This window comes from Haliotis rubra, unplaced genomic scaffold (genome assembly GCF_003918875.1).
Source record: "Haliotis rubra isolate DU_JTF1 unplaced genomic scaffold, ASM391887v1 Scf32, whole genome shotgun sequence".
Taxonomy (NCBI): domain Eukaryota; kingdom Metazoa; phylum Mollusca; class Gastropoda; order Lepetellida; family Haliotidae; genus Haliotis; species Haliotis rubra.
The window spans coordinates 2,084,313-2,095,406 of NW_025766991.1; the positions used below are offsets into that span (position 1 = coordinate 2,084,313).

An 11,094-nucleotide genomic window follows, 5' to 3' on the forward strand; every position below is an offset into this window, starting at 1 on the left:
CATTCTATTTTATATTTTTGACTATGAACTTGGCTCAAGCGGATCACTTGCTTGATAACGGTGTTAATACCTACACCGAAACGTCGCACTCATTGCAATAATGAAGTTGACTATCCATAGAACTTGGTTTTCCTTCATCTATACAACTTCTAAAATGCCTCTCAAAGAAAACTTTTTTTCTGTAAAATATGTTCATTCAGAGACTAGTTCTTAGTCTAATTTGGAAGGAGCTTTGGCCCTAAAATCGTTCGAGTCCTGACCCAGTACGCAACTCAAGCATACCGCGTTTACGCATTCAACTAGACATGAACCCAGTCAATATGGGTCAATACCCAAGCTCCTCCTCAGCGCGTAATTCCTTCTTTAAAATCCACAACTTGACAATACAGAGAGAGCTCCGCTGAAGGTATCGCTGTGATAAGCTTACTGATAAATACACTACCCACGCAAGGGGCATAACTGTGCATGGACTATCTGCTTAGAATTATAGTCACAAACATCAGTGCTGTCAGGTGAAGTAAACAGTGATCCGTTCAGTCAGGACAAAAGACATCTTCCATAATTCATCCCATAACGCGGTTTTGCATGAATACTTCGATGTCGAAGGTGTAAGGTGGACACTAACCATGGCACATTTAATCAGAAGAGTTTCGCAATATCCAACACTTCAAGTTTGGGCAGGATGTGTTCGTTTCAGATCTACCGCGGAAGCAGGGTCGGCCAGATACGAATTCGCTTCGGCTAAGCCCTTCATGGACATCCCTTTTAAAAAAGGATATCCAATAATAAATAATTTGCCGGAATTTTTGCGAAGACCAGGAAAAGGACATGAAATTATCTGGTCCCGGCATCAACAACTTGGGCCGATTTTCCGAGGAAAGACTGGAGTGTTTGATACTGTGATGATCACCGATGTGGAGGCTTTAGGCGACTTTCTCCGCCAAGAGGGCAAGTATCCGATGCGGCCAAAGTTCCAAGTTTGGGACCAGTACAGGAAGGATTCAGGGGAGTCAGATGGCGTGCTTACTGCGTACGTACTATCATTTACTCAGCGTTGTTGTAAGGGTCAACCCGTAAAGATCCGGGTTAGAATTGATCTTCAGTAACCCATGCTAAGAGGCGACCAACGGAATCAGGTGGTCGGGCTCGCTGACTTGGTTGTCATATGTCATCGTATCCCGATTGCGTGGATCGATGCTCATGATGTTGATCACCGGACTGTCTGGCCAAGACTCGATCATTTATACCGCCGCCATATATCTGGAATATTGCTGAGTTCGGCGTTAAACAACAAACACACAAAAATCTAAGGGTCGGTTTGATTGCAAGGCACATACCTATATGTGTTCATTGCTCAATCATTTTTGTTCAAAGTACTGTGATATTTGATGTCGGTATTTTTTAAAGGATATCTTTGTTGTGGTTTTGACAGGGGTATCAAGAAAATCTATTAATTAACACAAATTGCCACAAAAATCATACATTTATGTTAGGTCTTGTTTATATATAATTCAATATATGAAGCCCATTTCTGGTGTTTCCCGTCGTCATATTGCTGCAATAGTGCTAAAAGCGACGAAAAACTATACACACTTATATATTATGTCTCCATTGGAAATGTATGTTCTTTGTTAATATTTATTAATTTATGTACATTATCCTTATTATTTGTGCTGAATATGTTTGTAAATCCATGTTGACAGCAGCATTAAGTGATTATATTTTTGCTGTCATTTTAAGCTACTGGATCAGTTCCTACACCTGGACTGTAGGGGATTTTTTCATTTTATCAGTCCCTTAAAGGAGGCAGTGGGGTAGCCTAGTGGTTATTTTTTAAAGCGTTCGCTCGTCACGCCGAAGACAAGTTTTCGAATTTCCCCAAAGGTGCAATGTGTGAAGCCCATGTCCCCCGCCGTGATATTGCTGGAATAACGCTAAAAGAGGCGTAAAACTCACCCACTCAAAGATTAAAGTTCAAGTTATATTTTGTACAGTATGTAAATGAACATGTGTGCGTGTGCGTGTGCGTGTGCGTGTGTGTATATATATATTTATAGATATATATGGTTTGATATGAACTTGACAGAGATGGTCCGGAATGGCAGCGCATGCGCAGCGTAGTAGACAAACCACTGATGAAGATCAAGACTGTTGAGAGTTACGCTGACGATTTCAACATTGTAGCCGCCGAGTTCCTGGACAGATTGGCGCGTATCAGGGACCCTGATGGGGTTGTACAAAACCTGGACGTGGAGCTCTTCAACTGGTCACTGGAATGTAAGTGTTTCGTCTTTGCTTAACGAACGAAATATATTGTTAATTGTATAGAATTTCGTCTTTGTGTGCATTTTGGCAGTTATGTGTAACAGTTTCAGTAATGAGTTTAATAGTCATCCTTTCATTCACTCTGTTCATTTTTATCCCCCGCCGCGCGTTAAGCGCGAAGCTGGGGATATAGTATTAGGCTCCGTCCGGCCGTCCGTACGAATTGGAATATCTTAAGAACCGTTGACTGGATTCTAGGTTCATCACAGTAAATCGAGATATCTCATGAACAGTACACTGGATTTTCTTCAAGACTTTCAAGACTTCTTTTGAATGGTTTTCAATAAGCAATTTGTTTATTACTATTTTTGCATATTTCATACACTAAGACATTCATGTCAAGGTCAAAGTGAGTCTTGAAAATATTTGTGTGCGTTTGAACAACTACAAATAAGATATCAAGAGAGGTTGACTGGTCATGGTTTTGTTGACATTTCACTTCATCTTAAATTACGACCTTCGCTTTCATTACTTTTTAAGTTTGATTTGATAATTTGCAGCGGGGGATTATGTCACCTTAGTGACAATGCTTGTTCTAACTCTTTTCTGTTGTACAACTTTCAGCTATATGTACGCTACTGTACAACAAACGAATGGGGTGTTTAACCGACACCCGCAGTCCCGACAGTGAACAGTTTGTAAAGGCAGTTAGGTCTATGCTTGAGACTACTGTTGAGATAGGGGTCTTTCCCCCCTGGCTGGCCAAGCTTCTCCGACCATCCAAATACAGGGAATTCACACAATCCTGGGACACAATCTTCCGAGTGGGTAGGTGAAGCCGTATCTTGAAACAGTGTAGTGATCTGACGTGGAAGTGTCAGCGAGGAGCGAGAGGGACTTCCTAAATGTGTGCACATTCACAGGCCCTCGTGTTTTCGCGAGGATTAAAGATGTTAAAAAACATAAAACATTTGAGCTGACCCCCCACTCGAAATACTACACAGTACAACACATTATGACAAGGCCGGACACTTTAGTGTACCCAGAGACTATTATATGGTGTCTGGTGTACCCAACTCGCCTGCTTTGCCGATCGCTACACTACCATCGCATGCAATCGATTAAAATGTAATGTTAACATAATCATGGATGATTGGCCTATCGATCACCACTCATGACACCTACCAATTCTTTATTGTTAATTCTGCAAGTCGATTGAAAACGATCTTGACACAAATGGATGACGATATATCCGCACAAAACGGGGGATGGGGTCGAAGCAAGCCCTCTGATTGGTCAACGCTTGCAAATCTGCACATTCTTTATAAATTCGCGGGAATTTTTCTTTCATCGACTGCTTAATGTAATAATATTTTTCGAGCAATGGCTTCTCAAAAGAAAGCATCAGTTGTAAATGTCTCCTTAACCAGCATTAACCAACCAGAGGGCTTGCTTCGACCACACACCCGTATTGTGCGGATTTGTGTCAAGATCGTTTCAACATAACACATGTAGAATTATATATGGTAAAAAGTATGAGGTCTAAATTATGTATGGTGTAAATTATGCTATCTGTATTATATATGGTAAAAATTATGAGGTCTGAATTATATATATGGTAAAAGATTATGAGGTCTAAAATTTATATGCTCTGGATAATGAGGTCTGAATTACAGGTGGTAGAAATTATGCAATTATCTATGTGGATGTAGTACTTTGAAAACATGCACAGTATCGTGATTATCATGTATGTAACTTGGGAACAACTTGTGTTCCAGCTCGTCAGAGCGTGGACGAAGCTCTGGTTAAACTGAAGTCTAGGACCGTGAGCAAGGGAGAGGCGGAGGAGGTTGGGTTCCTGGAGTACCTGCTTCTGAAAGACACTTTGTCCAAAAACGAAATATACGCTAACGTCACGGAATTGAATAGTGCTGCTGTCGACACGGTCAGTTATACAGTTTCCATATACATGCATCTTGCTTTGCTGATAAGACAAAATAAGCCTAGCATATGTGGCAAGTCTAAATTACCACAGTTGAAAATGAAGAAAATCTATGGGCTTTTATATTTTATGATTATAATTCAGAACCGTTTTTCTTTTCGTAGAAAGTGTTAACTTCAGAAAGTAAATGTTACTTTTGGAGATGCCGTAAGTATGTGTGGTGGTCAACCTCTTCCACAAGGTTGACAAGTCAGTTAATATTTACAGTCTCTTTATCTTTGCACATGACATTCCTTTCAAGATCAGACAAAGAGAGGAGGATATAGATGAATAGATGACTTTGTCTTCTTGCTATGTTCCTATTTCCTCACTTTCGTGGCTGTTAACAAGGGCCAGTTGATTGATGTGAGTCACTTTTCACAGACGTCAAACACCCTCCAGTTCATCTTATATGAGGTTACCAAGAACCCGGATGTTCAGAAGAAGCTGAGAGAGGAACTGGAGAGGTCGGTGCCCCCGGGGAAATCCCCACCCCCGTACATCTTAGGACTATGCCCTACCTGAAGGCAGTTATCAAAGAAACGCTCAGGTAATACCATTCAGTGTGTCATGTCATTTGTGGAAATATGTACATGATTATTAAAAGTATACGAAATACTATAGTTCTTATTCTTCGGATAAATTGCTTTGTTTTGTTTTATAGGTTGTACCCTGTCGGGAGCTTCGTCGGTAGGGTGGCCCAGGAAGATGTGGTTATCATGGGATACCAGGTGCCAAAAGGGGTATGTACACACCCTGAATGAAAAGTAGTCATTACACTGATGCAAAAATTAGGTGGTAGGACTGTACACAGTGTGCGAAATAGCCAATGGCCCGCTAGCCCATGGCTAGTAAAAATCCAATCGGGCCAGTAAATATTCACAGTCACTGGCCCGACTAGCTAGTGAAGTTTCATGGGGTCACTTGAATAGGACAAGCGTCATTCATGTCAAGGAGCCTGACAACCCGACCCTGTCGCCTTTTACGTCAAGCATGAGTTGCTAAAGACCAGTTCAACTAGGATCTTCAGGGGGCCTCATGTAGTCCGATGTTACATCTGTACACCTCGTCACATTATATGAGTGAGTGTGGTTTTACGCCGCCATCAGCAATATTCCATAAATATCACGGCGGGGGACGCCAGAAATGGTCTTCACATATTGTAACCATGTAGGGAATCGAACCCGGATGTTTGTCGTTACAAGTGAACGCATTAACCATTAAGCTACCCCAACCGCCCCTCACACTGTGTACATATATATGTAGGACGACAGAAGTTTATCAATTCCATGTATATAATATTTAATATATTAATATTTCTAGACTGTCCCTAATGCGAAATGTACCTCAGATGAGTGTGTCAGTGATCTGCCAGTGTATAGACGTGTCTTGACTGCCGAAAATCGGTATTATATGTTGCAGAAAATGGTAGTGGTGTCGTTATATGTCACTGGACGACTTCCGTCAATGTATGATGACCCCTTGACCTTTCGACCCGAACGCTGGCTGAGAGAAAGCAGAAAGGACGGCGAGAAACCTTCGGCATTCTCACATCTCCCGTTTGGCTTCGGACCAAGAATGTGCATTGGTGAGTGTCAATATGAAGATGTTATTTACCATTATCCTACCTCCTGCTCGGTGGATTAAACCCTGTATACCCCTCATCACAATGCTACAACATATATTGGCACCATGAGGCAATTCTTGATTTCATTCGCAAAGTATTTACCGAGTTATTTATAGAAATGGAATTGATGTACTTCATCATATTAATGAACATGAATGTAGTGTACATGTAGTTGGATATGTAAGGAGGTGCATGAAGTTATGATGGTTGTTTATGATGAGCCAGAACATGCCACATACCACAGTTTAACATGGAAACTTTATTCAGACAAAGTATAGCGACTCCGAGAGGAATAATGCTTGACTACTGAGAGGGGAAACAACCTTAATTGTCGCCTCTTACAGCATGGATTGCTGGGTCCCGATCCAACAAGCATTCGTAATGTTACGAGCCATCGTAACTATATAGTTAATCAGATTCTTACAAATGACATAGAACGCTTTGAGGATCGGCCCCCTGAAGACCAATTCTAATCCGGATCTCCACGACGACCAACGACTTTATCCGAGGAGACGCTACGTCAAGAAAGACAAAGAGGGCAGGATAAAATCAGGCCATTGTTTAGAAGACGTAAGGGACCGTTCATAATTTATGACGTGGATGTGGGTGTGCGTGATGATAGAGAAGCATGTACAGTGTGAATGACCCCCCTAAAATTTATGTACATAGTAAGTGCCCCCCGACCCACCCCCTGCATGTCATGTACAAAATCAATGAGCTCCCCCACCCCACCCCCACCCAACCATTTCCCATAATTTATAAGCAAATTCGATAAATAGACCTATGTACAGATTTGATGACACACCCTCCCCAGAACAATGTGGGTGACACCCTCCCCTCTTAAAATCATCATTTCTCGTCTCTCGTAATCTCTTTCATAGATTATGAACGGCCCCGATGTACCTGTGTGTCATGTCGTATTCGCTGACCAATCAGAATGTATTGCACACAATCGTTCCTTCCTTCCTGGTAATGTTATAAGGGACTGCTTATCGTTCTTTGTTATATTTGATGTTCAGGTCGACGAGTCGCGGAACTGGAAATGCAGCTCCTGATATCTCAGGTAAGGAATGGCGATGTGTCGGAGACTGTATGTATGGTACGAAACGATGGTTCTCGTTCCTTTCCTTTCTCTCCATTTAGTATAGAATTGTATTGAAGATTATTATATACCTATGAATAATATGGACCATTTTGCACTCACAATACTGGGTGTCGGCATATGTCCATACTGACCACCCGGGCAGAAAATACATATCAGCCATATCAGCCGTATTGATGGCTACTAAACTGGTACGGAATGAAAACGCGCAAACGCTCGAAACTTCAATAGACGGAGCCTAATCTATTTTAGAGTTACGTCACCTGATGTGGTATATGAGAAAAAAGATTATGATATGACAGGTCGGCCCTCATGATGATATGGTAGTCTCGGGCTGATATGACTGGCGAAAGGAAAACTGTCATGTAATAACCTCTTAATATTTGATTCAGTTGGAGTATGTCTGGTTGCGGTTTAACGCGGTACATCAAAGATGACATGTACTTAGTTTCATGTCGGAAGAGACACAACTTTGTATAGATGGTGTCAGATCAAGTGTACTTTTTAAAGTTAGCTGTAAACAGAATACTCCAGTCAGATCAGGATGTGCCCACAACGTCACAACGTCACTTTGAGTTTTCATACTCACACTGGAAACCATCGGATGACAAAGACGTACCCAATGTGAGGTCAATTGGTCAGAACGAGATGGCATACTCGAGTTAAAGTCATGGGGTCAGAACGACATGATGTACTCAGTCAAAGGTCAAAGGGTCACAACGTCATGGCGTAACAAGTGTTTTGTCATGAAGTAACGTTTTACAGTGCTAGCCAACTGAGATACGATCTGGCAATTTAATAGGCACACCAAACTCCGACCTTTCCTAGGTTCTGACCGCCTCCGTTGTGTAGCGGTTAGAGCGTCCGCCAGGACCGCGGAAAGTCGCGGGTGGCGTTCGGCATTAGTGGGTAAAACAAGGACTGGTTGGCTGGTCGGATCGGAGTCTATAAAGTGTCTGAGTGGGGTATTCATACTTAACTGTGGCATGGTATCTCAGTGAGTATAAAACGTTAAACCCCATTTCACCTCACCTCACCTTGGTTCTTCCCTTTGTTCTCGAGCACCAGGTATGGTAAATTATAAGGTACCATCTTTAAATATGTTTTCTTTTCCCCGATTTCCGTTCTGCGGCAGACCTTCTGCCCTTCAAATAACCGAGGACAATACAGTGTAGAACGTTATTTGTTTACTTTAAGACCTAACTTGACGAATATGATTTTATATTTTGAAGAATTAAATGCTATAAAAACATTACCAAGCCATCAGGGAGCCACAGAGATCATGGTCTTGTTTTGTTTGTCAGATGTTACAGAGATTTGATCTGGAGCCGTGCGACCAGCCTCCTCCGGACCTTCTTCAGTTGGTACTGACCCGACCAAAAGATCCTGTCAAGGTGAAGCTTGTGGATAGACAACCTGCTACAACCTAATGACGGAGTCACATACCTTACAGAGAAGCAACACGAATGCGGTCTAACTAGATAAGAATATGATCTTATGACCGGAAGGTTCATCAACCAACAATGTGACCAGGTGCCCATGTATCCATGACAAATATTTGGATTCACGAAATGGCATGTTGAACTCTGATAATCTGAATAATCACCTATTTGATCATAAGATAAATATGCGATCTCGTCAACTCGGGCATCGCCTTTGGGTTACCAATCAGATATGAGGAGCCAAAGGCTCAGACTGACGCTTTGTCTCTGAATATATATAATTTTGATAAAAAACAAACAATTCCTTTGAAATTGAAAAGGAGCCGAAGTGAGAAAGGAGATTCAGAACCTTAAGCTGAGGAAATCTAGACTTGTTTATTTAGGGTTATAGCACTGTAGACAAGGCTATCAGAAGGGGAAATAATACGGTTCAGGGACGGAGACAGACTACCGAAGTCGCAGTACCTAAAAATTCGATTCCTCAAATTGCCTTAACGAGAGAGACAGATCATTTTTATTCACGCGTTTGGTTATAAAAGAAGCATATGCAATTAAAAAAGAAATGGATGACAATTCTAACACAAGTCAAGCGGCAAAGACCGCTCTCAAGTGCTTCTATAGAGAATACTACACGAGTTCTCATTACATACGAATTATATGAAACGAGTGTCCTTCCTATTGTATCAAAGGAAGGTCACGAGTTTCGTATAATTCGTATGTAATGAGACCGAGGGCGGTATTTTATTTATTACCCAGGTCTTACATGCATTAAATTGACAAAATAGCGTATTTTTGTTATTTTTATGGTTTCAAACCAAAACCGGTTTCATAAAGAGGTTGCGGAAGAGTTTTGTACTGTAGTACAATATTTGCATGACGTCACACTGTAATGACGTCACTGCCTTGGTAATATAACCGACGTCACGATGCATGTCAGTTGTCACCGCCTCGTACAGCCTCCTACAGTAAACTACTCCGTAGCACCCCGTTTCTTGGTTTGCAGTTGCTTCATTCGGCTAACATCACTGGTGGAAACATTGCGTTTGTTTTTCGACGGATATAATGTCTCAGTTCGACTCACAATTAAACAGCGACACGGCAACGTTCGCAATGTTTACATTCCCACAATGCATTTAAGTTGTAGAATGAATGAATTCACGTGTTTGTTATGAATGAAAAAATAGTTACGTCAGAATGTGACCTAACTGAGAGGTCATCGGTTATCCAATCAAATCGTTAGAATCTCAGGTCAAGTCGTTACAACAGAGGTCAACGCGATACGACACTCGTGTAACGTACGAGATTAGTATGCAACTACCCATACGTTGACCACGTAGGTAATAACACTCTCCTACCCAGAGTTCCATGCGGAATGCGGGGTAATAAAAGAATGTACAGATGCGCACGCACGCACGCACGCACACGCACTCGCACACACACACTTCTGCTTACAGTGTCGCTCTGCCGTAGTAGTAGACAATTTCACATGAGTAGAAACAACATGTGGTATATGCCGGATGTAGATCTTTGTAAGAAACACAGTCTTCAAGTCACTCTGTTTCAAGACATACGTACCTCGTTCCTGGTGAAGGAAAGATATCTTACATATAAATATGACATACATGAATTTTCGCTGTTGATTGTTGATCAACAATTGTTGATCTGTTGCTAAATATACAGCAATACTGTTATTTTCAAAATCATGAAATTAATATGACATCAAAATTGTTTCCATGCTGAACATGTGTCCAAAATCATAGCCCCAAGATACTTCTGTAACCCGTGTGTTACGTTGCAAGCAGCGGATGACAAAATACTCCGCAGACCAACGGTTGATCAAGCTCCTCACAGCGGAATGCACGCTGACATAGAGCCGAAGAGTCAGGACTCAACTGCTGTACCTATTTTCCGGGTTGCTAACAAATGTGTTGCACATTTGGAAGTAATCTGTCATACAGACCCTGAAGCAAATATATCCAAGAAAGCGTGTGGCAAGTCTAGATTTCAACAGCTTCAAGAAAGCTCCTTTTCATTCTATTTTATACTATTTTTGACTATGAACTTGGCTCAAAGACGGATCTTTAATACAATGCATAAAATCGGTGATACAATGTGTTAGTACAAAACATACTTGCACAGTTTGAAACGATATTTACAAAAAACGGGTCCACTCATTGCAATATGGAAGTTGACTATCCATAGAAGTTGGTTTTCCTTCATCTATACAACTTCTAAAAATGCCTCTCAAAAAGAAAACTTTTTCTGTAAAATAATGTTTCATTCAGAGACTAGTTCTTAGTCTAATTTGGAAGGAGCTTTGGCCCTAAAATCGTTCGAGTCCTGACCCAGTACGCAACTCAAGCATACCGCGTTTACGCATTCAACTAGACATGAACCCAGTCAATATGGGTCAATACCCAAGCTCCTCCTCAGCGCGTGATTCCTTCTTTAAAATCCACAACTTGACAATACAGAGAGAGCTCCGCTGAAGGGCTATCGCTGTGATAAGCTTACAGATGAACACAGTACCCACGCAAGGGGCATAACTGTGCATGGACTATCTGCTTAGAATTATAGTCACAAACATCAGTGCTGTCAGGTGAAGTAAACAGTGATCCGTTCAGTCAGGACAAAAGACATCTTCCCATAATTCATCCCATAACACGGTTTTGCATGA

The 11,094-nt window shown here is 41.5% G+C and overlaps 1 pseudogene; it reads left to right on the top strand.

Annotated features, from left to right (window-relative positions):
• Positions 1-434: 434 nt before the first annotated feature.
• LOC124283688 lies at positions 435-8,709 on the top strand (annotated as a pseudogene).
• The last annotated feature ends 2,385 nt before the right edge of the window (positions 8,710-11,094 follow it).